General features: G+C 41.8%; 1 long non-coding RNA gene across 1 annotated transcript in view; it reads right to left on the bottom strand.

The window, feature by feature from the left end:
* Positions 1-27868, bottom strand: part of LOC113893282 — a 299963-nt gene that overhangs the window by 199927 nt on the left and 72168 nt on the right. The gene's annotated exons all lie outside the window — the stretch shown is intronic.

The raw sequence follows: 27868 nt of genomic DNA, 5'->3' as shown, positions 1-27868 counted from the left end.
GTAGAGGACAACTGTGACTCCATACTCCTTAGAGGGTGCTGCCATTCTCAAGCAGCCATTAGCACCACCAGGAAACAGGACTAGGAGATGGAGGTGGCTGCAAGGTTGCCAAGAAAGGGAATCATACACACAAGATCAGGACTGCTTGATCCATGGAATAAAAAAATCGACTAATAGCAGTGTGGGAAAATATTATATATTTCAGTACTATGCACCATCTATAGCAGGTTAAGAGATCCTACTCCTGTTCACTGTACTGTAATTGTATAAGCTGCATAACTGTATAACATTGTATAGTTGTAGGTAACTCATAGGTATGTAATTGATAGCCACTCCCCCTCCCCCACCACCAACAAGGCCCGTGGAAAAAAATGTTGTCTCCATTTGCAGTTCATCTCCACATTCCTTTAGCTGTTTTGACTTTTCCTTGGAAACAGCTGTTGACCTGTTGAATCATATCCTCCCCATAAACATATGTTGACGTCTTAACCCCCAGTACCTGTGAATGTGACCTTATTTGGAAATAGGGAGGGTCTTCACAGATGAAATTGAGCTAAGATGAGATAGTTAGGATAAGCTCAACATGACTGTGTTCCCATAAAAAACAATAAATTTGAACAAAGAGACAGAGACACACATAGAGAGAACATCAAGCAAAGGGGAAGGCAGAGAGCAGGATAATATTGGCTTGGCCAAAAAAGTCGGTCGGGGTTTTTCCATAGCATCTTTTCATGCTAAAGCTGTGAACTCCTCCTCCTCCTGCTGAGACAGCCACCATCAAAAGAGCCCAATCCCTGGAAGCACCCGGCTTTCCTTGCTGGAGCCCAGCCTGGTTTTGTCTCTACTCACATTATCCCCCCACCCACCCACCCCCCAGTCCCCTGAGACCTTTGATGTTCATGTGGCTGCCTGGCAGATAAAACCCCACTTGTTCCCTCTCTCAGCAATAAGACCTTTGGCAATTTAGAGGGACACAGAAATAAAAGACTGGATTTTTTCCCCTTCTTTTCATTTTTTTTCAACAACAAATGGTGGTTTGTCTTACTAGCCGCTCCTTCAGAACCACACCAGCATCAAAGAACAAGGAATGAACAGAAAGCCAAGGCAGGGGAGTTCTATGCTCCCCTGCAGGGAATTCACCTGCCTCCAGGACACACAAAAGGTAGAGGGGGAGGAGAGCTGTGTATGAAGAGCACCCCACAGGAGTGATCTAAGCTCACACCCCTCCCCCCAACTCATTCCCCAAAGTTTGCTTTCTTAACATTTATGCTATGCCACTTTAAGCTTGACAACCAGACAGGACGGGACAGGGAAGGACATGGAAAACTCAACTTGTCTCATGGATAAATTTGAGTTGTCTTGACATCTTCTGGTCCAGAGGGCTTAGCGTGCTGACAGTGAGTAGCCTCAAGTATATGGAGCACTCCATTGGGACACACAAGTCCGACGTCTGGCTCTGCTCTCAGTCCATGTGACAGCCAGCCAAGGGCAAGTGAAGGAGCAATGGGTATAGTCTGCCTCATGACAATTAGAACAATTGTTTTCCAAGATGGATGTGTATCAGTATTCAACATGTAGCAACCATAGAGTAGGTGGGTCCATTTTCCCCATTTTATAGTAATGGAAGCTGAAGCTTATAGAACTCAAGTCAAGGTCATGCCCTAAGGGGCAGAGGCAGGACTTAAACTCAAGTCTGCATCAAAGTGTGTTCTTAACCAAGGGTAACAAACTGCTTTCAATGGGAATTGTACTTTGAAAAATGTCAAGCCAGATCTGTTCTCCATTGAGTTGTATCTCCAAAAAACGTATGCTGAAGTTCTAACCCCCAGTACCAATGAATGTGGTCTTATCCAAAAATGAGGGTCTGCAGATGGAATCAAGTTAAAATGTGGACATACTGGATTAGGATGGGCCCTAATCCAACAGCTAGTGTCCTGATAAGAAGAGGGAAATGTGGAGACTTCACTGGTGGTCCAATGGCTAAGACTGAGCTCCCAGCACAGGGGGCCTGGGTCTGATCCCTAGTCAGGGAACTAGATCTCACATGCTGCAAATAAGACCCAGAGCAACAAAATAAATAAATATTTTAAAAAGAAGAATAGGGAGAATTTGGATATAGACACACACAGAGGGAAGACGGCCATGTGAAGATGGAAGCTGAAATTAGAGGCTTGAAATTCCTGCCACAAGCTAAGGAACACCAAAAATTGTCAATAATCACTGGAAGCGAGTAAGGGGCAAGGAAACGTCCTCCCCTAGAGCCTTCGAGAGAACATGGTCTTGCCAACATCTTGATTTGAGACTTCTGGCCTCCAGAATGTGAGAGAAAAATTCCTATTGCTTCAAACCACCAAGTTTGTGATATTTTGTTACAGCAGCACTGTGCTTAGTTGCTCAGTCATGTCCAACTCTTTGTGACCCCATGGACTGTAGCCTGCCAGACTCCTTTGTCCATAGGGATTCTCTAGGCAAGAATACTGGAGTGAGTAGCAGTTCCCTTCTCCAGGGGATCTCCCCCACCCTGGGATCAAACCCAGGTCTCCCACATTGTAGACAGATTCTTTACCATGTGAGCCACCAGAGAAGCCCAAGAATACTAGAGTGAGTAGCCTATCCCTTCTCCAGGGGATCTTCCCAACCCAGGAATCAAAACAAGGTCTCCTGCATTGTGGCGGATACTTTACCAGCTGAGCTACCAGTAGCAGTAGGGAACTAATATAGTATCTGTCTTTGTAAGTTTGGGGAGAAGAAGAAGAAAAAGACAGAGAGAGAGAGAGAAAGTGTGTGTGTGTGTATGTGTGTGTGTGTGTGTGTGTGTGTGTGCGCGCGCGCGCGCACACGCACATGCAGGCAGGGAGGAAGAAGGCAGGACAAATCTCAAACAAATAATATAGAAAGATTATCTCTAGCATACTGGCCTGGGAAATGAGGCAAGGACGTTGGCCACAGAAGAGAGAGACAGAAATTGTTACTGGAACAAGGGTGAGAAGGAAAGAAAGAGAACTGGAACCAAGTCTGATGGGTCAGCTCCTTGAAAGCTGTCAAAGAAGAGTCAAAGAATGTTCTAACACTCCCTGCCAGCGAGGGAAGGAATTGAGAAAGAACAGTATGCTGCCATGGTCCACTGGGTGAGGATAACCTTGCCCCACACCTTTGCCCAGCCTTCTCACACCTAAACAGGGCTCTTACGTCAGACTCTTCTTCAGTTACTGCACTCAGGGAACATGCATTTAGCACTTACAAAGTCACTGGTGCTGAAGGGCACAGAAGATGAGGGCCAGAGAGCAGCACTAAGTAACAGAAGTCTCTGGGTTTCTGTAGCCTCGATTTCTCTCCATCTCCACGGCAGCCTAGAAAGTGTATACCCAGACCTCTAATCTATGGATACTTGGATGAGGGATTTACCCACCTCACTGAATCCTTGACATCTTCCACACCCTTTTAGCATAATGCTTGGGCTTTATCCTGTGCTTCTTTCTTATTTATATCTACATACAGAAAGATAGGGAGAAAGAGAGAGACAGATACATAGATAACTGCTGCTGCTGCTGCTACTAAGTCACTTCAGTCGTGTCCGACTTTGTGTGACCCCATAGACGGCAGCCCACCAGGCTCCCCCATCCCTGGAATTCTCCAGGCAAGAACACTGGAGTGGGTTGCCATTTCCTTCTCCAATGCATGAAAGTGAAAAGTCAAAGTGAAGTCACTCAGTCGTGTCCGACCCTCAGCGACCCCATGGACTGCAGCCTTCCAGGCTCCTCCATCCATGGGATTTTCCAGGCAGGAGTACTGGAGTGGGGTGCCATTGCCTTCTCCATAGATACAAACAGAGATAGAGATACCCAGAGGGCTTCCCAGGTAGAAAGTGAAAGTGAAAGTCACTCAGTCCAACTCTTTGCGACCCCATGGACTCTACAGTCCATGGAATTCTCCAGGCAAGAATACTGGAGTGGGCAGCCATTCCCTTCTCCAGGAGATCTTCTAGACCCAGGGATTGAACCTGAGTCTCCCGCATTGCAGGCAGATTCCTGACCGTCTGAGCCACCAGAATAAAACAGGCAAATGACATTAACACATGATTGACAAAATAAAGAAAAACAAACAAGTCCTAATCTCACAGAAAGTTGCTCTTCTTATAAGAAGAGGAATTAAATTAAAGCTCAAATTAAAGCTCCACTGAGAAAGTATTTCATCTCACAGACAGGCAAAAGTATGACAAGATATTGTGTTGAGAGGCTGTGGGGACACAAACAGGCTCATAGCCACTTGCAAGAGTTCAACAGACATAACATGTAGGTTAGGCAGTGTCTAACAAAATTATGAATATGTCTACCTTTGGTCCAGCATCCCATTCCCAGGGGATCTGTAGGTTGTCTCATGGATATGTTAGGGGAAGCACACAGAAACCGCCCACCCTGGCCAGGCACCATAGTAACCATTTGCATGAGTTGTTTTATGACAGGAGATCCTGATAAGGAATACGGAACTAATAAGCCACCACCAACCGGAAGAGTTCCGGAAAGGTTGAAAGGAGGCACTGCGTGTCCGTCCACTTCCCAGAATCCCTCTCGCTAGCATCCATCTTGGCTGAGCGATGTGTGCGCCACCAGGAAAGACTCTGAATTAGAATGATTGGCCAAAGACAACCCGGAAAGTAATCCTATCACCATAAAACCCGAGACTGTGAGCCACGTGGCAGAGCAGTTCTCCTGGGTTCTCTTACCCTACTGCTCTCCACCCGGGTGCCGTTTCCCAATAAAATCTCTTGCTTTGTCAGCAGATGTGTCTCCTCGGACAATTCATTTCCGAGTGTTAGACAAGAGCCCAGTTTCGGGCCCTGGAAGGGGTCCCCCTTCCTGCAACAGATACACCTGCAAACATAAAATTGGGGTATGTACAAGCATTATAACAGCAGTTCAAAAGCTCTTCTTTAGAGAACTGGGAAAAGAAACTGTGATGCCTGAATAAGCAAGGATCAGATAAAGGTGGTCAAAAGGTACAAACTTCTGGTTATAAAACAATTAAGGATGTAATGTATAACACGATTAGTATAACTAATACTGATTTATGTTTTATATGAAATTTGTCAGAGTAAATTTTAAGTTCTCACAAAGGGAAAAGTTTTTTTAGTATTTATTTTACTTCGTATCTATGTGAAATGATGGACGGTCTCTAAATGTATTGTGGTCATCATTTCATTATGTGTGAAGCTAAATCATTATGCTGTACACCTTAAATCTATACAGTGCTGAACATCAATTATATCTCAATAAAACCAGAGGAAAAAGATCTTTAGCTCAATACAAGCCTCACAGTTTTATTTAAAAATCTAGATTGAATATCATAGGGGTAGAGTGCCATGCCCAATCCAGGACACATATAATTCATTAACCCTCATAATAATCTTGTAAGATAAATACCATCACAATCCATCTTATCAGCATCTCACAGATGAGAACAGGACACTGCAGAGGCGGAGCACGTTGTTCAAGGCTGTGCAGTGCAGGAAGGTGAGGCCGGGGTAGAAACCATAGTAGTCTGACTGCAGAGCCCACTGTCACCAGAGCTGCCTACCTAGACACCCGCTAAATACTGTGTGGTTTATCACCTTTTTTTCTGCTTTTTATCCCTCTGTTCACACATCCATTTGTGCAGCAATCATCCATGGCCACCTAGTAAATACCAGACATTGTGCTGAGTGAAGGGGATACAGAGATTAAGCAGACAGTAGTCCTCAACTTTGAGAATTTATAGTTCAGAGAGAATACACACAGGTAAACAGACAACCCATATCCAAGGAGTTCCCAACACGAGCCTAGGAGAGTGCCACCCAATCCACATGTATACCTCTTTTGTCTTTTTTCCTCTGCTCAGGAAGTCTTCATTTGGGGCCCTGTGTCTATCACAACTGTAAAATCAACTCCATGAGGATTCTTTCAGATAGTAAAGGTACCCAAACATACTTCCATGCTAACAACTATCAGATTGGTTCTTGGGGTCTGCTCTCCTACAGCTTACAATTTTATAAATGTCCTTTCACAGTGAAACAAGAAAAAGAGTACTGTGTATTTTTGCTTCCTTCCACAAGAATCCAGGTTGAAATGAAAACAGAAAGGAGACTTAGTCTGATAATGCTTCTCACATAGAATTCAGAGGACAGAGCAGGAAAGAAGAGCCCAGAAATCTTATCTGGTGCCCTTAAATGTCCTCTTCCTTATCACAGTCCAAAGGACTCAGGTCCCTAAAGCTATTGTGCTAAGCTAGAAAGAACAACCTACTCACATGCAGTCTTCCTTGTGATCTATTCAGTCTCCACAGGGCAAGAGTGACTGCCTGTGTTCTGTGCCCTAAACAAAGCACGGAGACCAAAGCAAAGTCACACAGATCTGGGTTCAAAGCTAGACTCGGCCATTTGCTGAGAGGTCATCAGCACCAGCTTCCTCATCTGGAGAGTGGGATTATAAAGAAGATTCAATAAGATAATATGTGCAAAGGCTCTAGCCCAAAGCATGACCCAAATTGAAAGCCTCCTTGAGACACTCTCACAACCAGAGTTACTCTGTCTCCCAACTGCACCCCTATCCATCTCAGCTCCTGAGCTAATAGACAATATCCAGAGCCCTGGCCCCCTCTGCCCAAGGGAAATGTACTGATTTCTACAGCCATAAACCTGGACTCCAGTGCTGCAGAGGGGCAGGCTGGCCTCTGGGACCCAAGAAGAGAAGACCTCCAAACAGTTAGTTAGGGATTGTCCCAGCTGCCATCATAGAGGCTGGGGTTGGGGTTACACTCCAGACTGGAGACATAGGGAAAGCCCTGGTGGCTCAGTGGTAAGGAATTCATTTGCCAGTGCAGAAGACACAGGAGACATGAGTTCGATCCCTGAGTCGGGAAGATCCCCTGGAGGAGGAAATGGCAACCCACTCCAGTATTCTTGCCTGGAAAATCCCATGGACAGAGGAGCCTGGTGGGCTCAGTCCATGGGGACGCAAAGAATCGGACACGACTGAGCACACATGGGGATGTAGTGTGAGTGCAGAGAAACTTGGGCAAAAGGAAATGCTGCAGGTTGGAGGCAGCCCAGTGTCTCTAGAGACAGCCCAAGTCCACAGCCTGACATCAACAACACACTAACATCCAAAACATTTCTTTGGAAAAAATTCACTATTATACAAAAGGCACCCAGGAAATCACCTTGAGGGGGGTAAAAAAAATCTGAACTTTAGTTATTGGACTGGCCTACACTTTGGTGCAGCTTGAAATTTTTTTTTTATTTTTAATCACATAGAGGAAAGGAGAAAATAGGGAATGGAAGATAGGCACCCTATTCTTTCCAATGCTAGAACCTCCAAAGCTCCTTATCTGTCCTGGCCCTTGAAATACCAACAAGATTTAATTTTATGTCTCTCTAGATTGGGGGTCAAAAACACAAGTGCTTTCAGAGGTCAAGCAGATTAAATACATGAGCAACTGTGCCAGCTGAGGGACAAGAAACACGAATACCCTGCGGAAGTGGAGCAGCTGCGGATCAGCCCCAGTCAACTGTTACCATAGAGAAGCGAGAAGCAGAGTCAGTGTCGTTGGATCAATTTTTTTTAATATATATTTAGAAAGCTTTATTTTGAGGAATTGGCTCACACAGTTATGGGGACTGCCCAGTCCAAAATTTATGGGGCAGCACGGAAATTCAGGTAATAGTTGATGTTGCCATCTTGAGTCTGAATTCAGCAGGGCAGCCATCACTTGCTTACAGATACCATGTACATGTAGCATTAAGGTTACTCAGTCACCTCCAGACATACACAATGACAAGAGATTTGTTTTCGTGGAGGTAGAAGTGGATTTACCCTCCTTGTGCATATCTCCAGTATTGCTTATTCACAATATTATATAATGATTTATGCCATTCTTCTCCAATAAACCATAGGATGTTTTTCAAAGGCACTGCCCACACATCACAGACAGCAATATTTTCTTTTAGAACTTCAGATTCCTAGTCACCCAATCTACTAAATCAGAAAATTCTGCACTTTAACAAGCTTCCTCTCTTTTTTTTTTTCTTGTGTATGCTAACACTTGAAAACCACTGGACAGAAATTGTTTCTCATTTTTGTTCTTCTTCAGTGACCAACAAATTCTCCAACATCTAGTGGGAGCTTAACAAATGTGGTTGAACAAATTAATAAAGAGTGTCACTAGTTTATCCTTGGGTTCTCTGTGATAGCTATAAGAATCATAACCTTAAATTTGATCTCTTTAGGTGCTGACCACCATTGTATAATCACCCATGTGTGTGTCAGCCCCACTAGACTAGAAAATTCCTTGCATTTTTGGCACATTTTTATTCCCAGAACTTAGCAATTACTGGCATATGTTGGCGCTCCATAAATATTTGTTGAATGAATAGACAGATGCATGAATGGACAGGTAGACAGAGCTACTTGAATACAGAATATCCACTGCGTTTTTAGGTTACGCAATTTTTTTACTTCCTAGCCATTGAGTTTTTATACATTTCTTATCCATCTTACAGTAATTTATAATTGTTACATGTATTAAGGGTACATATAGAACTTTCCATTGCTAGATTTAAAGCATAGTTAAGAGTCTGTAACATATAATTTCTATAGCATTAATTATATCTCATTTATCCCTTTCAGAACACACACATATCTCCTTGACCTGGAATCTTCTTCAGTGTATAAGCAAAACTATTTATAAGCTTAGGTGCTTAAACTATTACAACTGTTTTCTAAAAAATAAATTCTTCATGATCCCTTATAAACCATCCAGAAATAACACTGTGTCAAGACACTCAGGTTTAAAACAACTGCTGCAAATCATTTCACCTAAATCAAGTGGTAAAGATTTTCATATCCAGTATGATTAAATTTAGAAAGACTGACACTATCAAGTGTTGGTGAAGATATGGAGCAATCAGAACATTCATATGTTGCCGATGGGAAACTGGTGTTTACCCAAGAGAAATGAAAACACTTGTCACCATATAGAGTTATACAAGAATGTTCACAGCAGATGTATTCATAATAGATCCAAACTGGAAGTGGCAGGCCCAAATGTCCTTTCTCTTAAAGGACAAAAAAAGCATGATATATAATGGGATAATACTTGTCGAGTCTTCCCAGGTGGCTCAGTGGGTGAAGAATCTGCCTGCCAAGCAGGAGACTCGGGTTTGATCCCTGGGTTGGGAAGATCCCCTAGAGGAGGGCATGGCAGACCACTCCAGTATTCTTGCCTGGGAAATTCCAGGGACAGAGGAGCCTGGCAGGCTACAGTCCAAAGGGTCACAAAGAGTTGGACACGATTGAAGCAACTGACCACACATGCATGAAATACTGAGCAATAAAAAAGAGCAGATTTCTGATATACAAAACAACATGAACACATCTCGAAATTTTCAGCTGAGTGAAAGAAACTGAAACAGAAAGTACATGTTCTATTATTACATGTATAGAAAGTTCAGAAAAGGCAGAGCTAATCTGTAGTGTTAGAAATCAGAAGAATAGTTGCCTCTGCAAAGAGTATGAACCAGAAAGGACACAAAAAAACTTTCTGGTAAGAGAAATGTTCTATATCTTGATTTGGCAATGATATATTGCCAAATGAGCATATTCATTTGTCAAAATTCACGGAATTGTTCATTCAAGATCTGTGCATTTTCTTGTATTTAAAATACATCTCATTTTAATACGTGTACTTCTATCTTGGCCAGGAATATCAAAGCATGATCTATCTTTTATGCATTGTGTTTTCATTGCTAGGACCATTTTTCAGAAACCAAAGGCTTTAAACAACCTATGATTCCAGTAAAAGCATAAAACAGGTGTCACCCACATCTCTGCACAGCACCCTCTTATCATTCTACAAAGGTATTCAGAACGGGCAAATGCTATCCCAACTTGTAATTTATACAAGTGCTTGGCTCCAGTATTCTTGGCTGGAGAATCCCATGGACAGAGGAGCCTGGCAGCTTACAGTCCATAGCATTACACAGAGTCGGACACAACTAAAGAGACTTAGCACACATGCTGGCACCATTCTGACTTTTTATAGTTGATTTAAATTTCACGTTTTAGAAATGTACAGTGCAAATATTTAACAGATGAGAATTAAGGTTCAGATAGGCTAATGAGTGATATCACTGGGACTCAAATCCAGGTCCCAAGCCCACACTTTCTTTTTTCTGTGTGTTTCCCAATGAACACACACACACACACACACTTGAATCACAATTCATAGATCTTTTCCTTCTTTTATCATGAATCTGTGAAAGCAGTTCTTCCTCTGAGATTTTAAGATAAACAAATGGAAGCTTTTCTAAAGGGCTCTAGAGTCCATGGAAAGTTTTAAATCATTGCCTGATACTTCCAGCCTGGCTCTCGTTCTCAAACCAATGTTTGCTTTGGAATCTAGGGACTGGAATAATCTACTGAAAGTAAATAAAGGAAGCTGCAAAACATTTGTTGGCTGAGGGCAAAGGGAATGTTTCCTTCACTTTGTTTAGGTGTTAAAATAAAATTCTCCATTATTCTTCACACTGAAGTGTTGTTAACATCTTTAGAAGGGTAGCAGATACCTTGATTGCATTTTCAAATATAAAAAGCCAAAAGCAATTAGCAGAGGGAAGAGAGAAATGAGCTTTACCATCTAAAACCATTGGCTGCTCTTTTTAGGCATGGACCTTAGGATAGAATTTCGTATTGAATTTTTCATTCCATTAGTGATTTTTAACAGTAAATTTCTAGATATTCAAGTCTATGCCAAAGCCAAGGTTTTTTAATTCTGATTTGTTAGAAATCCCTAAGAACCCACCAAAAAATACCAAAAAAATTCAAGTGACCCTCAGGCACACAGAGTAATATTTTACAGAAATGCCTTATTAGAGTAATGTCAAAATAATTCACTTTTCCTGGTAAAACATAAAACTTCTATGAAAAAGAATGATATTGTTCAGGTAACAAGACTGAAACAAGGTGGGTAGCTGCTAATGTTCCTAGATAATCAACTAATTGATGAAGAAAAAAATCATTATTGATAAGCAGATTTCTATATTTCCAGTGCTACCAATGCTCTGAAAATCATTTTGCATGATACACAGAAAACCCTCACATATCTGGTCAACAAAATTGAAAGCTGGTTTTCAATCTGGTTGTAAGTGCTAATCCTACTTTCCATGGGAAATGGTTTGTACTTTAAAGAGCTCAGGACAATAATTCCTTTGGAGGAAATTTAATTCTGTGCCTGGCTTATTGTTATAGATACAACTATCTTAGTTGTCGGCTCTAAGCTGAAGAATCGTATTCCTCTCTTTGGCTTTTAGAACATGGACATAATTTTAAAAAAGAATCTCCCGTGCTCTTATAAACTTCTGACTTCCAACTAGCAGTGAATATGATTCCCAGGACTGTAAATAGTCTTATAAACCTTGCCTTTCCTAACACATTTAATTTTTCCATTTTCTTAGGTGTTGATAATAAATGTATTGTGTGTAAATATTCTTAAAATTTGGGCAAAGCTGTCACAAGAATTCAAAATACACAGTCCCTACAGGCTAGCAACAGGTACCTTTTCATGTGGTTAAAAGCAGTAGAGCAATTCCCAGAGTGTACAGAGAGGAAAGACTTCGAATCATACAAGTAAGGTAAAATCATCAAGAAAGAATGGGAGGTTTTAAAACATGTGATCTTGTTATGCAGGCAGTTTCAAATTGAGTAATTCAAGCCAAAGTAGGTTTTTGACTTTGGTTCTCCTTAGGGGATAACACCCGCAAAGGATAATGGAAATGGGGGTGGGAATTGGATACAGAAAGTTTCAATTCCAGTTCTTCCTAGACTAGAAACTGGGCAACAAAAACAAATTGAAAACAGTCATAGCTAACAGTTATTGAAGCTTAAAGTGAGTCAGATACTAGTCAAAGTGCTTTATGTGTATTAACTCACTTAATTATAAGGGGTGGTCAAGTGTTTAGAAGAATAGGTTCTGGAACCACACTGCTTGGTTTTAGAAACTGTCTCTCCCATTTGTTAGCTGGGCAAATTCCTCTTCTGTCTGATCACCATACAATGGTGTCTTCCTCATAGGCTGCTTATGAAAATCAATGATCTAATATGAGGCATGTAGAACAATTTTGGTACAAAGTAGATACTCAACTGCCATTTTATACATTTAGGAAACAGACACAAAAAGTCTATTTGCTAAAGACGTAGCAGTTCAAGTCTAGTGAATGAATCTGTGATATCTGTTACTTATAAATATTTCATACATGACAGTCACTTCTCCTTCTATAATAGACAGAGAGGTCACTGTGAATTCTTCCTTTAGTATTCAAAAGTATGATTTGCCCAAACTTAACACAGAGCTCCAACTATAGATTTCCAATAGAAAACATTGAAATAGCTGTCAGTTACTATCTTTTCCTTTCTCTTGCATACTTGGTCACAAATCCAGGCCACATCAATAATTTATACACATTGAATGAAGACCTATATTCTACAGTAACAATCAGCTTACAGATCTGTAAAATGGGAAACCCAAACTGTCCCCCAACACACACACAGCAGGACATTTTCACGGTGAATTCTTCACTGTCCAGGCTCTGGCCTACCAGCCAGGCATCTCAAAACTGAACACTGAGCATAGAACACAGCCAACTCTTAGGGACAGACTCCCCTAACCAAGCTCGTGGCCAAGATCCTTGTACAAAACCAGAATCTCAAACGGTCAAAGAGATACAGCACACCAAGCAGGCCAGAGACTAGACTGCTCCTGCTGCTGCTACTGCTAAGTCGCTTCAGTCGTGTCCAACTCTGTGCGACCCCATAGATGGCAGCCCACAAGGCTCCCCCATCCCTGGGATTCTCCAGGCAAGAACACTGGAGTGGGTTGCCATTTCCTTCTCCAATGCATGAAAGTGAAAAGTGAAAGGGAAGTCGCTCAGTCGTGTCTGACTCTTAGCAACCCCATGGACTGTAGCCCTCCAGGCTCCTCCATCCGTGGAATTTTCCAGGCAAGAGTACTGGAGTGGGGTGCCATTGCCTTCTCCAGAGACTAGACTAGTTGATGGCAATGCTCACTTCCTGTGAACCAATTTGCATGGGAAACCAGGTTGTAACTAGAAGGCTGCTCACTGAGTATAAAACCAGAAAGAAGGCAGACCCAGCCAGCTCCAGAGGAATATGAATTGAAGAGTTCCTACTGAGGTCAGGTGGGGCCAGTCCGTGCCTCTGGAGATAACCTTTCCCTGACAGGGTTCCCCTTTGTCTGAGGCTAATTAACCCATTTCTGAAGGACTCTTCAGCTCTGTGAATAACAACAATGCTGTTACAAGTTTTAAGGGCCTAGAAGCCATCCCATCCTTTCAGGTAATTTACCTAGATGTGTAATCTGATTTCTTTGATGTTTGTTTCACACTTTAGCTCTCTTAGAAGAAAATCTCCTTTTCAAAATTCAAAGCTCATAGGTAGATACATCCTTATTTTTCCTAAATACCAACAGTAAGATAATCACCCGTCTAACATAAAATAATTCTCCAATAATGTAATCCCCTTTCTGAGGCAACAAGTTTGTCTCCTTATAGCAATAAGAAGTGTTCCTGGAGAACACGAAGGGTCAATTCATTCATTCACTCTTTTAACTTCTATTTCAGTTCAGTTCAGTTCAGTTCAGTCGCTCAGTCATGTCCGACTCTTTTCGACCCCATGAACCGCAGCACGCCAGGCCTCCCTGTCCATCACCAACTCCCAGAGTTCACTCAGACTCACGTCCATTGAGTCAGATCTCATCCTCTGTCGTCCCTTTCTCCTCCTGCCCCCAATCCCCCCAAGCATCAGAGTCTTTTCCAATGAGTCAACTCTTCGCATGAGGTGGCCAAAGTACTGGAGTTTCAGCTTCAGCATCATTCCTTCCAAAGAAGTCCCAGGGCTGATCTCCTTCAGAATGGACTGGTTGGATCTCCTTGCAGTCCAAGGGACTCTCAAGAGTCTTCTCCAACACCACAGTTCAAAAGCATCAATTCTTTGGCACTCAGCCTTCTTCACAGTCCAACTCTCACATCCATACATGACCACTGGAAAAACCATAGCCTTGACTAGACGAACCTTTGTTGGCAAAGTAATGTCTCTACTTTTGAATATGCTATCTAGGTTGGTCATAACTTACCTTCCAAGGAGTAAGCATCTTTTAATTCCATGGCTGCAGTCACCATCTGCAGTGATTTGGGAGCCCAAAAAATAAGGTCTGACACTGTTTCCACTGTTTCCCCATCTATTTCCCATGAAGTGATGGGACCGGATGCCATGATCTTCATTTTCTGAATGTTGAGCTTTAAGCCAACTTTTTCACTCTCCACTTTCACTTTCATCAAGAGGCTTTTTAGTTTCTCTTCACTTTCTGCCATAAGGGTGGTGTCATCTGCATATCTGAGGTTATTGATGTTTCTCCCGGCAATCTTGATTCCAGCTTGTGCTTCTTCCAGCCCAGTATTTCTCATGATGTACTCTGCATATAAGTTGAATAAGCAGGGTGACAATATACAGCCTTGATGTACTCCTTTTCCTATTTGGAACCAGTCTGTTGTTCCATGTCCAGTTCTAACTGTTGCTTCCTGACCTGCGTACAGATTTCTGAAGAGGCAGATCAGGTGGTCTGGTATTCCCTCTCTTTCAGAATTTTCCACAGTTTATTGTGATCCACACAGTATTTACTGGGTGTCTATTATGTGCCAAGCACTGAGCAATGTGCTGTGGGCCAATAGGATGTAAAAGACATGGACTCTGCCCAGCCAGATCTCTGAGTACAGTGAAACAAAAACTAATCATACTGCAATCCCAGCAGAGAAGGTAAAATTGCAAACAGAGAAACATGCCCTGAAGGGAAAAAGCAAACAATTCTTTGAGAAAACTAATGAGCTGACAAGGAGGGTTAAAAAGTATTCCCTAAATGAGATTTGAGTGAAAGTTGGGTGGAGACTAGCCTGCAACAACTGGCAGAGCAGAGAGTGACCGAGAGGATGTGGGGGAGCGGGGGGTGCATTTCAGATGAGGGAAACTGCATTCCAAAAGCCTTGAGGCTTTCAGACGGTGAGCTGCTCACACATGGGAGGGATCTACAGAAGATCAGAGATGCTAGGGGACAAGCACTGGCGAAACAGTCATGAGACACGTAGGACGAGTAGGAAGGAGCTGGCCATAGCAGACCTTGCCACACAAAAGTGCAGATTTTGATCTTTATGCTGGGATGAAGAGTTTTAGGGTAAGTTGATGATTCTTGATCAGAATGGCACCTCTAAAGATCACTCTGCCCACAGACCGAAGAATAAGTTGGAGGTGGGTAAGGAGGAGGCTGGGAAATGAACTTAAGAGGTGATAATAGTCGTCCTGACCAGAGATCCTGGTTCTTTAGGCTATATTGATTAGCAGAGATGAAGAGAAAAGGACAGGACTGAGATACTGTGAAGATAAATGTTCCATTAGCAGGCAATGGGTAAGAAAAAACTGTCCCTCTGTATGGACACACTACTCAGCAATGAAAAGGAATGGACAATAATAACAACACAGAAACTTGGGGATGCTGAAAAGGGTAATTTACAGGAAGAGGCTCACGGGAACTTTGGGGGTTGAAACCTAAATTATGCTTGGTGATTATACAGGCATATAAAGTGGTCAAAATGTATTAAAGTGTACGTTTGAGTGGTTACACTCTATCATATGTAAAACAGATCTCGATAGGGTTGATTTTTTTTTTAATCAGTGCAACGTAATTATTAAATGTACAGACTCTGGTACTGTGCAGACATAGGTTTGAACTCTAGTTCTACTATTGGTGATTGGGGTACTCTGCTGCTGCTGCTGCATCATTTCAGTTGTGTCCGGCTCTGTGTGACCCCATAGATGGCAGCCCACCAGGCTCCACCGTCCCTGGGATTCTCCAGGCAAGAACACTGGAGTGGGTTGCCATTTCCTTCTCCAATGCATGAAAGTGAAAAGTGAAAGTGACGTCGCTCAGTTGTGTCCAACTCTTAGCAACCCCATGGACTGTAGCCCACCAGGCTCCTCCGTCCATGGGATTTTCCAGGCAAGAGTACTGGAGTGGGGTGCCATTGCCCTCTCCGTGGGACACTCTAGGAAAGTCAAAAAAATGGGAAGGGAGGGTGGCCATTCTTAGGATCAAATAACCCAGTTTAGCAGATTGCTAAACGCAAAGGCAAGAAGGCCTGTCATTCAAATTTTATTCCTTGACCCAGTGGGAGCACTAGATCAAGGAATGAACATTTCCTGAGGGTATCCTATTATTAGACATGTGCAAGGCCCTTTACGGACATTGTCTCACTGATTCTAAGGAAAACTCTTAAGAGATGGATGTTAGAAATGTAGACATTGTCCAGGAAATAGTATTGGTGAAGGTCCTCCACAGAATGGACAGGGAGCCAAGGTCCTTGTAGTGGTGAGAGAAAGTCACCTTAGATCCATCTCAGTGATCAGAGAGCAAACTGGAGAGTCCCCACATGGGATTTTCCAAAATGCAGCACTTAAACACAGGTAACCTGAGAAATAATACTAGACGCCATATGACTAGACATTAGTTACCATGCTCTGATTGCATTCATTGGTAAGGTTACCGTCTTAGTCCTTTCAGGCTGTTATTACAAAATATGATGGACTAGTTAACTTATAAATGACAGAAATTTATTTCTAACAAACTTTCTGGAGGCTGGAGTCTGAGATCAAGGCACCAGCATGGTCAAGTGAGGGCCTTCTTCTGAGTTGCAGGGTGCTCACTGAACCCTCACATGGTGGCAAGGGACACGAGAGCACTCAGACATTAATCCCAATCGTGATAGCGCCACCCTCATGACCTGATCACCTCCCCAAAGCTGCACCTCATAATACCAACCCATTCGGCTTTAGGATTTCAACCTATGAATTTGTGGCGGGACACAAACAGTCAACTCTAGTAGTTATCTTCCACTTATGTTAATGATAGTGGTTTTCCACTATAGTGATGAATTATATTTCTTTTAGACATAAGTTTATTTAAACTTTTTAAAATGAGTCAAATTTAAACTATGAAGGAATTGATAGTATGAATACTACTTCAGTTCAGTTCGGTTCAGTCGCTCAATCGTGTCTGACTCTTTGTGACCCCATGGACGGCAGCACACCAGGCTTCTCTGTCCATCACCAACTCCCGGAGTTTACTCAAACTCATGCCATCAAACCATCTCATCCTCCGTCGTCCCGTTCTCCTCCTGCCCTCAATCTTTCCCAGCATCAGGGTCTTTTCAAATGAGTCAGTTCTTCACATCAGGTGGCCAAAGTATTGGAGTTTCAGCTTCAACATCAGGCCTTCCAATGAACACCCAGGACTGATCTCCTTTAGGATGGATGGTTGGATCTCCTTGCAGTCCAAGGGACTCTCAAGAGTCTTCTCCACTACAATTCAAAAGCATTAATTCTTCAGTGTTCAGTTTTCTTTATCAGAGAAGGCAATGGCACCCCACTCCAGTACTCTTGCCTGGAAAATCCCATGGATGGAGGAGCCTGGTAAGCTGCAGTCCATGTGGTCACGAAGAGTCAGACATGACTGAGCGACTTCACTTTCACTTTTCACTTTCATGCATTGGAGAAGGAAATGGCAACCCACTCCACAGTTCTTGCCTGGAGAATCCCATGCATTGGGGGGCCTGGTGGGCTGCCGTCTATGGGGTCGCACAGAGTTGACATGACTGAAGCGACTTAGCAGCAGCAGCAGCAGCATCTGCATATCTGAGGTTATTGATATTTCTCTCAGCAATCTTGATTCCAGCTTGTGCTTCTTCCAGCCCAGCATTTCTCATGATGTACTCTGCATATAAGTTAAATAAGCAGGGTGACAATATACAGCCTTGACAAACTCCTTTTCCTATTTGGAACCAGTCTGTTGTTCCATGTCCAGTTCTAACTGTTGCTTCCTGACCTGCATACAGGTTTCTCAAGGGGCAGGTCAGGTGGTCTGGTATTCCCATATCTTTCAGGATTTTCCACAGTTTTTTGTGATCCACACTGTCAAAGGCTTTGGCATAGTCAATAAAGCAGAAATAGATGTTTTTCTGGAACTCTCTTGCTTTTTTGATGATCCAGCGGATGTTGGCAATTTGATCTCTGGTTCCTCTGCCTTTTCTAAATCCAGCTTGAACATCTGGAAGTTCACGGTTCACATACTGTTGAAGCCTGGCTTGGAGAATTTTGAGCATTACTTTACTAGCGTGTGAGATGAGTGCAATTGTGTGGTAGTGTGAGCATTCTTTGGCATTGCCTTTCTTTGGGACTGGAATGAAAACTGACCTTTTCCAGTCTTGTGGCCACTGCTGAGTTTTCCAAATTTGGATATATCAAAATTGTGAAGAGGATTTGAAATGACTGAAGCTTGAGAAAGGCTGGGCCAGCCTAAGCAGAGAACTACTAAGGTCCCAAGATGCCAGGAAGGTGGTCTAGGGATCCAGTAGGGATTCAGGCTGGGGCTTTAACAACCTTAGACAGCCTGCTGTTGTTCAGTCACTCAGTTGTGTCCAATTCTTTGTAACCCCATGGACTACAGCATGCCAGGCTTCTCTGTCCATCACCAACTCCCAGAGTCAACTCAAACCCATGTCCATTGAGTCAGTGATGCCATCCAAGCATCTCATCCTCTGTCATCCCCTTCTCCTCCTGCCCTCAATCTTTCCCAGTTTCAGGGGCTTTTCAAATGAGTCACTTCTTCGCATCAGGTGGCCAAAGTTTTGGAGCTTCAGCTTCAGCATCAGTCCTGCCAATGAATATTCAGGACTGATTTCCTTTGGGATTGACTGGTTTGATCTCCTTGCAGTTCGAGGGACTCTCATGAGTATTCTCCAACACCACAGTTCGAAAGCATCAATTTTCAGCACTCAGCCTTCTTTATGGTCCAACTCTCACATCCATATGTGATTAGTAGAAAAACCACAGCTTTGACTATACAGACCTTTGTCAGCAAAGTAATGTCTTTGCTTTTTAATACCTTGTCTAGGTTTGTCATAGCTTTTCTTCCAAGGAGCAAGTGTCTTTTAATTTCATGGCTGCAGTCACCATCTGCAGTGATTTTGGAGCCTGAGAAAATAAAGTCTGTCACTGCTTCCATTATTTCCCCATCTATTGGCAATGAAGTGATGGGACCAGATGCCACAATCTTCATTTTTTGAATGTTGAGTTTTAAGACAGTTTTTTCACTCTCCCCTTTCACCTTCATTAAGAGGCTCTTTAGTTCCTTCTCACTTTCTGCCATAAAAGTGATGTCATCTGCATGTCTGAGATTATTGACATTTCTCCCAGCATTCTTGATTCCAGCCTGTGCTTCTCCAGCCTGGCATTTCACATGATGTTGTCTGCATATCAGTTAAATAAGCAGTGTGACAATATATAGCCTTGACGTACTCCTTTCCCAATTTGGATCAGTCCGCTGTTCTATGTCGGAGAAGGCAATGGCACCCCACTCCAGTACTCTTGCCTGGAAAATCCCATGGATGGAGGAGCCTGGTAGGCTGCAGTCCATGGGGTCGCTAAGGGTCAGACACGACTGAGTGACTTCACTTTCACTTTTCATTTTCATGCATTGGAGAGGGAAATGGCAACCCACTCTGGTGTTCTTGCCTGGAGAATCCCAGGGAACGGGGAAGCCTGGTGGGCTGCCGTCTATAGAGTCGCACAGAGTCGACACAACTGAAGCGACTTAGCGGCAGCAGCAACAGCTGTTCTATGTCTGGTTCTAATTGTTGCTTCTTGATCTGCATACAGGTTTCACAGGAGGCAGGTATGGTGGTCTGGTATTCCCATCTCTTTCAGAATTTTCCACAGTTTGTTGTGATCCACACAGTCAAAGGCTTTAGCATAGTCAATGTAGCAGATGTAGATGTTTTTATGGAACTCTCTTGCTTTTTCTATGATCCAATGGATGTTGGCATTTGATTTCTGATGCCTCTGCCTTTTCTAAATCCAGGTTGAACATCTGGAAATTCTCAGTTCATGTACTGTTGAAGCCTAGCTTGGAGAATTTTTAGCATTACTTTGCTAGCTTGTGAAATGAGTGCAATTGTGTGGTAGTTTGAACATTCTTTGGCATTGACTTCTTTGGGACTGGAATGAAAACACGTTTTCCAGTCCTATGGCCACTGCTGACTTTTCCAAATTTGCTGGCATATTTTGTGCAGGACTTTAAAAGCATCATCTTTTAGCATTTGAAATAATTCAGTTGGCATTTCATCAGTTCCACTAGTTGCTTTGTTCATAGTGATGCTTTCTAAGGCTATGTTGAGTTCACATTCCAAGATGTCTGGCTCTCAGTGAGTAATCACACCATCATGGTTATCTGGGTCATTAAGATCTTTTTTGTATAGTTCTTCTGTGTATTCTTGCCACCTCTTCTTAGACAGCCCAGGAAGAGAGTTTTTATGCTTGTGTCCCTATTCCCACGAGTGGCTTCAAGACACCTAGGGTCAAAACTCAGGCCCTGGAGAAGGAATCAAGATGCGGAAGAGAGAGGAACACAGGGAGAGGGGAGTGGGAGGAGACAGGGAAGGAGTTGGAGCTAATGATAATCCAGAGTCTCTCAACGCCACTCGGCACCAGCGCTATTATCTTTCCACTTCAACTAAGACAGCTTTGGGGGAAAAGCCAAAACAGCTCAAAGCTTTTCTTAGAATCTCCTTTTCCTCTATAAACTAGGAAGAATCCAGATGTAAAATAATCATTTTCAGAAACAAAAGAATTAAAATAATGAAACTTTTTGTACTTTCAACTTCGCTCTGTCAGTGTCACAGGTGGCTTTTGAGGATGAGGCAAGAGACAATAGAGTAATTGTTCTAGAAAAGACAGTGATACCCTGCAAATTGCAATTCACTGCCTCTTACATCCAGCATTGTTTCCCAAGCAAAATCTTTGCAAAGCAGCTGGATGGCATACATGATATATTCTTCTTATAAGCCAGGACTGGTCTGATTTTTTTCCCTAGTCTCATATCCAAACTAATCCTTAGGGGATTTTAAAAATGCTTACGGAATTTATTCTATGCCCTGTTCATTCCTGTTTCTCTCTGTGGTCCCAGCATGCTCCATCTTAAGATTTGGTCAAATTAACTTCTAAATAAAGCCTCTAAATTCTATTCCAATACTCTTACAACCATCACCCCCCAAACATACACCGTCTGTGCCTGGGTTCTCTAGAGATAGTTCCTATACTCAGCTATGAAGGGAGGAGGAGGGAGAGAGTTAGATGCCTCTTTAGACTTGTAAATCAGCCTGAAGGATGGAAGGGCAGGAGTAGGGATAAGACAATAAGTGGCCAGAATTCAGTGCAATACAAAGATGGGACCCAAGAGAAAAAAGAAACAAACCACATCCTATGGGTGAAATCTTTAGGGGATAAAGAAAAAGATTATAAACTTGGGGCCTATAGGTACTTCTAGAAAAATCTTGGTTCAAAACAGGACACTGAATGAAGGCTTGCTGATTGGATCAAACATACAAACACTATGTTCATAAACATATGAACTAGCCTAAGACGGCAATGGCACCCCATTCCAGTACTCTTGCCTGGAAAATCCCATGGACAGAGAAGCCTGGTAGGCTGCAGTCCATGGGGTCGCAAAGAGTCTGAGTGAGTGACTTCACTCACACTCAGTCACACGACTGAGTGACTTCACTTTCACTTTTCACTTTCATGCATTGGAGGAGGAAATGGCAACCCACTTCAGTGTTCTTGCCTGGAGAATCCCAGGGACGGGGGAGCCTGGTGGGCTGCTGTCTATGGGGTCACACAGAGTCGGACACGACTGAAGCGATTTAGCAGCAGCAGCCTAAGCTAAAGTGTGCGTAAGCTAAGCAGCCTCAGGGAAAGAGAAGATAGGGAGTTGACCATCCAGAAGTTTGTTCTTATCCTTTCCAATTTCAATCAAATATGGATCGAAAGTTAGAGTTTACATCAGGGATCTTAGCCCCATGGTCCAGACCTGTGTATTAGATCAATATCAGACATGGCATCTCTCCTCCTGTCTTTCACAATAAAGACCACATAAGTTTTAGGGCTTTCTGAGATTTAAGCTAAAACTCACTAACAGAAAGAGAAGTGAGAACATGATATGCAATAGCTTCCATTAGAACTGGTAAAAGTACCCTGGTTATTCACTCATCTGGTTACCATTGTGGACGACACTCACTGTTTCAGGAAGCATCTGTTGAGAGTCTACTATCCACCTCCCAGTTAATATAGGACAGCTGCGTGGTCCTGAACTGTAGTGTGGCAGACAGGGAGAACTGGGTGAAGAGCTGGGAAGCATGAGTCTGAACCCTGGCACTGACATTCAGTAACTCTAGGGAAGGGCATTCCAGGCAGAGAATAATATGTAAGCCATCCCAGAGAGACAAGAAACAGCATATAAGTTCAAGAAACAGTAAGCAGCATGATATTCAATAAAAGTATCAGGAGCAGCAGCAGCAGAGAGGCAAGATTTAGGCTAATATGTAGCAAGTACTCAATAAATATTGTTGAATAAACGAATGAGAAGTAGGCAGGAACAGATCACATAGGACCTTAAATTCATTCCATGCTAAGGAACTTGGATTTCTTCCATGCTTGTAAGCAATGGAGACTCACCGATGAGAAAGGACTTTACTCAGACTTAGGTTATAGTTATTAATAGATGCTCTGCTATATGGAAAATTAATTTAGGGAGACAAGAAATGACACACACACACAAACAGTTAGAGTCTATGGTCCTAGGGAGGAGAAGAGAGCAAATGACTTGGAGAAATCAGAATTTAAACAGACAGCACTTGGCTAGTGATTAGATAAGGAGTCTAAGCAGAAGAAAAACTAAATCATAGACTTTTAGGGTGACAAAGTACTTGGCCAATTTATATGGAAAGTGCATGAAGAACAAGTGTAGAATGGAAACTAATAAGTTTGGCTTCGGACACATTGAGTGAAACACCCAGGGGGAAATAAATGATAGCTAATATGCGAAGAGTTGACTCATTGGAAAAGACTCTGATGCTGGGAGGGATTGGGGGCAGGAGGAGAAGGGGACGACAGCGGATGAGATGGCTGGATGGCATCACTGACTCAATGGACGTGAGTCTGAGTGAACTCCGGGAGTTGGTAATGGACAGGGAGGCCTGGTGTGCTTCAATTCATTGGGTCACAAAGAGTTGGACATGACTGAGCGACTGAACTGAACTGAACTGAACATTTACTGAGATCTTCCTGTGGGCCATGATTGTTCTAAGCCCCCTATACACATGTACTCATTTAATCTTCACAACAGCCCCTGTGAGGTCTGTATAATGATTAAGGCCATTTTTTAGAGAACAAAAATAAGGCATAGAGAATTTAAATAAGTTCCCAAAGTTCCCAAACTGGTAAGTGTCAGAGTCATACTCAAACCCAGACCATCTAGCTCTAAATTCCCCTCTCTCAATCTCTGCAAATATGTAGACATGTATTTGCCATACAGTGAAGGATTCCTCCCCCATCTCTTCTTATAGAAACAGAACTCAAAAAATAATCACATGAAAGTGATAATTTTACACACAAAATGCAAGAATTTCAACCATGAGATTGTGAATGTCGTTATTCTTGGTGATTTAATACAGTTAAATTTCAATCTGCATTTTAATACACATCCAGTCTCCAAAGCGAGCAAGACATAATGATATTTTTATATTCATTTGTCAAGCCATGGTTTTTTATTATTTACTAAGAGTAAATTAAACAGCATATGTCTATTTGCTAAATAGTGAATAGTTAAACTGTTCCCTATATGTATTATAGTACTATTACAGGACATATTAAAATATATTTCATTTTATATAATCTTTAGTAATATACCACTCATATTGATTTTTTTTAAAAAGATAACTTCTTTGCTTTCTAGTTACTTTGCAAAAATAATACATTTTTTTTTAATTCCTAAGAAGTTTTGTGAAAATATATATTATTGTGAAATGAGTTTAACTTTAAATAGGTCAGAAACTACTGCTTGGCACCAAGATATTTCTGCCATTTAGACAAGTTTCATAACCACGAAACCTCCATGAACAACTATAATAAGAAAAAGTCTGAGAATTTTTCCATTCTGGTATTTGTGGTGGAGCATTCAAATTTGACTGGTATACGTTACTGTGTGACTAACCACTATAGGGACACAGCTCAGGACTTTGTGGATGTGTTCGACTGAGAACTACTGTGTTGGAGCTGAACGCCATTTTCATTTGGTTTTAATCCTTCACAGGGCAAGACACAGCAGCTCTCTTTGAAAAGTCAGGTTTAATAGAATGCACATGTGACACGTTCTCAGAAATGGAGGAAACACTTTTACTTCCTCTCCTGGTTACCAAAGACTTTAGAACTTACTGTAATTTCAACAGCAGCCAAAAGGAAAGTTTTTTCTCTTGACCCTTGGCTGATCCTTTCCTTTACTTCCATGAATTTTCTCCCTCTTTCTGGCTATGGCTTAGGTTTTGTTCTCCTTGAGATTCAGCCTTCAATAGAAAACTGAATTCAGGCAGGGTAATAGAGTGATTATAAAGCTCACTCATGACTGTTAAGCGCTTGAAGTATGGCTACACTGACTAAGAAACTCAGTTTTTAATTGCATTTGATCTTAACTTATTTAAATATTAACTTTAATATTTATACAAAATTAGTTATTGATGAATTTCTGAGTATGCTTGTTTCTGTTTTAATATTTTTTTATTTATTTGGCGGCATCAGGTCTTAGTTGAGGCATGTAGGATCTTGTTCCCTGACCAAGGATTAAACCAGGCCCCCTGCATTGGGAGTATAGAGTCTTAACCACTGGATCACCAGGGAAGTCCCCTGAGTATGTCTGGAACAACTTCATTATATGAATCTACTTTTTCCAACTATAAATTTTCTGAAATCTAAATGTATATCAGATATTTTCAATGTAAATTTGGTCTCCAAACTGATGTCTGTAAGTGCTAGATATACACTGAATTTTCAAGACAATATAAAAAAGAAAGTAAAATGTCTCATTAATAATCAATTGTATGTTGAAAGGATAATATTTTGGCTATAGTGGGTTGAAATGAATATATTATTAAAAATAATTTTACATGTTTCTTTTCACTTTTTCAGTGTAGCTACTAGAGCATCTTAAATTATATGTATGCCTCTCATTGTTTCTATCTGTGCTGGTCTACAGCAAGAGCAAGGATGTCAGACAGAATTAGCTCCCTCCATTTGCTGGATGTATGACCTTAAGTAAGATACTTGACCTCATTAAGCCTCTGTTTACTCATCTGCAAACTGGAAGAAGTATTATTATCTTCTGAATAGGCCAGTAGTGGGTTTTATATGAGACAATGAACAAAAAGCTTATCACAGTGCCTGGCTTATAGTAAAATATTCTGTAAATGTTCACTTTTATTATTGTTGTCATTGTCATTACTCTCTAACTATCATCCAAATACTTAGCAAAAGAGTGCTGTGCTGTGCTAAGTTGCTTCTACTGCTGCTAAGTCACTTCAGTCGTGTCTGACTCTGTGTGACCCCATAGACGGCAGCCCACCAGGCTCCCCCATCCCTGGGATTCTCTAGGCAAGAACACTGGAGTGGGTTGCCATTTCCTTCTCCAATCATGAAAGGGAAAAGAAAAAGTGAAGTCGCTCAGTCGTGTCTGACTCCTAGCAACCCCATGGACTGCAGCCTCCCAGGTTCCTCCATCCGTGGGATTTTCCAGGCAAGAGTACTGGAGTGGTGTGCCATTGCCTTCTCCTAAGTTGCTTCAGTTGTATCCAACACTTTGCAACCCCATGGACTGTAGCCCTCCAGGCTCTTCTGTCCATGGGATTCTCTAGGCAAGAAAACTGGAGTGGGTTTCCATTTCCTCCTCCAGGGGCTCTTCCCAACCTAAGGACTGAACCTGAGTCTCTTATGTCTCCTGCATTGACAGGCAGGTTCTTTACCACTAGCAAAATCAAAGAGTACATCAAAATAAATATTGGTCACCGGTGGCTTAACTATTATCTCATGACAAGATAATCTCATGTTCAATATACAAATGGGACCTGAAGTCAGATACAGGAGGTTTTCCTCGTATTTGTGAATTTATTTTCATAAAAAATCATATCTGCAGTTGATGAAATGCTTTTATTTTAAAACAATGAAATTACTTGAAACCCAGACTTTTCTGGAAAATCCAGGGCATGAGGTTTACTCCTAAAAAATACTGCCACACGGTGTCTCAAAGAACTCAAAATCAGCAATCTTCATTCAGATTCAATTTTGATGGCTATTTATACCCACTTTTGGAGGGACAGGATTAAAAAGACTAAATAGTCTGACTATAAGGACTATAAAGACTATAGTCTGACTATTAAGGACTTTGGCTTCCAAAAAAGTGGAGAATTACTTTTCCCTATTCCTACTCATAAGCACAACTAAAACCCTAGCTCTTATAAATAAATCAAACATAAGACTCTGAAAGGTGGAAAGAAGGCAAACCACTAAGGGCGCTGGGACCCAAGAAACAACATGATGGCAAATTCTCTGGCTTTCCTTATTATTTTCTATATCCCAGACTTAGAGCTGGACACACAGAATGCCAAAGGGCACAGAGAAAACTTCTAAGCAACAATAACACAAAAACAAACAAACAAGTCCTGCTGTCTCTAGCCAAAGGACCAGGAAAGGAGAAGTCTAGCAAGAAAGAAAACTTTCAACAATAGCAACTCTGCTCCAGCCAACACCACAGAAAAAGCTTTGAACGTATCCATTCATGCTGGTAAAGATAAAGCAGGGAGTCCGGACTTCCACCTGTAGTAATGGGGCACCACTTCCCCCTACTAGGATGGTATTGGAGGAGGCCTAGTGGAGAGGCAAGGCTTTGACCACTGTCAAGCAGTAACAAGGCCACTCCAACCCCTGTGGCATCAGTAGAAGTCACACGGAGAGCTGGAATTCCCACCCACATCCAGCAGTAAGAACCCCTCTTGTCCTTAAGTGTCAGTGGAAGGTGAGTGGGAAACCTCTACTTCTAACTTCACCAGGGCTTAATAAAGAGATGACCCCCTTCCTCCAATCAAAGTGGTGTTAGAGTATGTCACCTAAATCAGAAGGTTTAAATAAGACCCAGAATATTGTAATACCCAAAATGTCTAGGTTTTAGTCAAAAATCATTTATCAAAGTAAAGTCCAGGAAAATCTCAATTTGAATTTTAAAAGACAATCAACAGATGCTAATACCAAAATGACAGATAATAGACTTAATCTGACAAATATTTTTAAACAGGCCTGATTTTAAAAATGCTTCAGTGAGCAATTATGAATGTATTTGAAATAAATGAAAAAAATAGAAACCTTCATCAAAGAAATAGAAAATTTAAGGAAGAATGAAATGGAAATATTAAATTGAAAAATACAATAAGTGAAACGAAAAACTCAGTGAATGGGCTCAACAACAGAATAGAGGGGCCAAAGGAAAGAAACAGTGAACTTAGGATAGAATAACAGAAACTACTCAATCTGAAAAACAGAAAGAAAATACACTGGAAAAAAAAAAATGAATGGAGCAACAGAGACCTGTGGACTATTAAAAAAAAATATATAACATTCATGCCATTGGAGTCTCACAAGAAAAAAAAGGGGTGAAACTGAGAAAGAATTAAATAAATAATGGCTGAATTTCTCGAATTTGGCAATAAATATAAACCTACAGATTCAAGAAACTCAGTGAACCCAACAGGATAAACCCAAAGAAATCTGTGCCAAGATACATCAGAGTCGAACTTCTGAAAGACAAAAAAATATATATATATACTAAAAAATGAAAGGAAAAAACA

Source organism: Bos indicus x Bos taurus, chromosome 5 (assembly GCF_003369695.1).
Source record: "Bos indicus x Bos taurus breed Angus x Brahman F1 hybrid chromosome 5, Bos_hybrid_MaternalHap_v2.0, whole genome shotgun sequence".
Lineage (NCBI taxonomy): Eukaryota > Metazoa > Chordata > Mammalia > Artiodactyla > Bovidae > Bos > Bos indicus x Bos taurus.
The sequence above is the reverse complement of the archived record's forward strand: the minus strand, read 5'-3'. Positions and strand labels throughout refer to the sequence as shown.